This window comes from Morone saxatilis, unplaced genomic scaffold, assembly GCF_004916995.1.
Source record: "Morone saxatilis isolate NCDOM2014 unplaced genomic scaffold, NCSU_SB_2.0 Contig10, whole genome shotgun sequence".
NCBI lineage: Eukaryota > Metazoa > Chordata > Actinopteri > Moronidae > Morone > Morone saxatilis.
The window spans coordinates 1,004,178-1,006,616 of NW_023339652.1; positions in this window are offsets into that span (position 1 = coordinate 1,004,178).

The following is a 2,439-nucleotide window of genomic DNA, read 5'->3' on the forward strand; positions in this document are numbered from 1 at the left end:
CAGGCCATTTAACCATCCAAATGATTTCTAAACGGGTTTATTAAGCTGAAAAAGTTGCCAAGTTCCCCTTTAATCCAGCAGTATATGAGTATACTGTTTAAATTTATTGAAAGTAAAGAGTCAGTTCACCTCAATTTCATTATAACATATTCCCTACCTTCCTCCTAATGTACAGTGCTTCCCAACATTTCTCCTTAAGGGGAAACTTCCAGGTGTTTACCTGGAGAACTAGTCTCTAAATTTCCAGGTTGCTGTATTTGTCCACTGACCTGTCTGAAGACGGACTTCTTCTGCCAGAAAAGGTTGAACAAAAAGTTCTGGAAGAGGAAACGGGGAACATGAAGCAATTTTAGGCTTTTTAGGCAGTTTTATAAGGCGAGCCCTAATAGAGATTACATTTCTCTTATACACTTTCAGTTTTGGTGCCTCAATTTGACACTCAGTTAAAGATGTTTTTATGAATCTGTCCTGGATCCATAATATGTCTCCCTCCCTCTGGGGGTTAGTTCATTAAACTCTGTTTAAATGTTTAAACCTTTTTTTGCCTTCATTTATTGTCTTCAATTGTATATTAGTTAGACAGAATATAATTAAATGTTTGAAACTCACCCTGTAGCTCACTGTCTGACACTTGCCCTCTATCTCCTCCTCCTGGTTGCACACACAGGAGTCGGGGATGTGGTCCTCCCAGTCCTGGTAACTGAACAGACCGCAGCAGTGCAGCTAAACACAAGAGAACAAGAAGAGCTAGTGCCCCCTACAGGCTGCAGGGTTCATTACACCACACAGAACAGAACAGCACACTGTTCCTTACACACTATTTTATATTTCCCAACATGTTATTTTAATGTGAAAATCCCCAGAATGAGTGTGTTAGCATCTTACTGATGTCTGCAGAGCTTCAACCTGACTCTTGATGTCATCTGCAGCCTGATCCAGGGGAAGAAACGAACGGCACCTTTCCTCAGTCAGACTCAGCTATAAACAGGAGTTTTATTCAGGAGTCAGTCAGTTCTTCTTTTTGTATTTAATCAGTGATCTGATTAGCTTGGTTACCTTGGGTCGGGCGATCAGCAGCAGACTCGTAGTCAACGTACACACCAGCAACAGCAGAAGGAGACAACCTGAAACCTGAAGTCCCAGAACTGCATCAGAAATCATCAGAACCATGTAGATAGTTTAATATCTGTCTCCAGCCAAAAACATGAATTACATTTAGGTAGTGGTTCATTCTGTCGTCATTTATTTATTATTTAGATTTTACTTTTGAGCAGGAAAAGTATTTTGTAGAGTAAAACTGTTTTCTTTTTGTTCTCCATGGTGAATTGATTTAGTTGCTGTTTTATTTCATTATGTGGAACTAAATAACCCAAATGTTAGAAAATCAATAACTAAACTCAGCCTGTTTTATAAGCTATCTCACAAGCTAGCTTTCCCTTGACATAACCCTCTGACGTTAGCTGTCTTTCAATGACAGAGAGTCTAATTCACAATCTACACAGTCAGAGTTCAGTAATGTTTTTTTGGGTGAACTGCCCCTTTAAGTATTTGTATTGCCTCGTGTCCTGAACTGTGTTTCAGTTTACCGTGATTAAAGCCACCACATTCTTCTTATGGGCCCCACAGGCTGCTAAGATGGCAGTCACCATGGTAACGGAGCCAGCGATGAAGAAGGTGATGAAGTAGAGGTGGCTGATTCTCTCACCTTCAAACTGGAAAACAGAGAGTTGATTGACACAACAATCAGCTCTTTGAAACCTAACCCTGCTGTGTTTATCTTAGCCAGCTTGCTAGCGAGCTAAGATTGGTCCATGATTCATGCAGAATATAAATATAAAGTAATACTGTGTGATTATACAAACAAGCTGCATTATTTTTATTCACAGTCACCCGGAGCCCTTAAACAACCACAACAATGCCAAGCTTCTTGTATTCATGCAGCCACAACAGCATAAATAAAACAATGATTTCATTTAGTTTTTAGCCGGACCAAAACGCAGCAAAACATTTATCTGAAGCTGCTGTAGGTAACTTTCATAAAAAGAACTTTTTGTCATATTTGCTAAAACTTTCATTTTATCCTGACAGTAGAACAGGAGACAGATAATGTGTGAAACAACCAGCTTCCTCTGGTTCCTCCTGGTGCTCCTGACGGCATTTACAAGAATCCACTGAGCCCGAATGAAAACACCCAATCAGAGCTGAGGAAGAGAGTTGATTGTTGAGTCTCATTCTCAAATACAGATGCTTTGGGATGCTGGAAATGAGACATCAACAATCAACTATCTTCAAGCCACCAACCCAAAGCATCTCTCTATCTTTCTCAGCTCTGATTTCATTCAGGTCCGGTGGATTCTTGTAAACACCATCAGGAGCACCAGGAAGAACCAGAGGAACCACACACACATTATCTGAATCATGTTCTACTGTCAGGATATA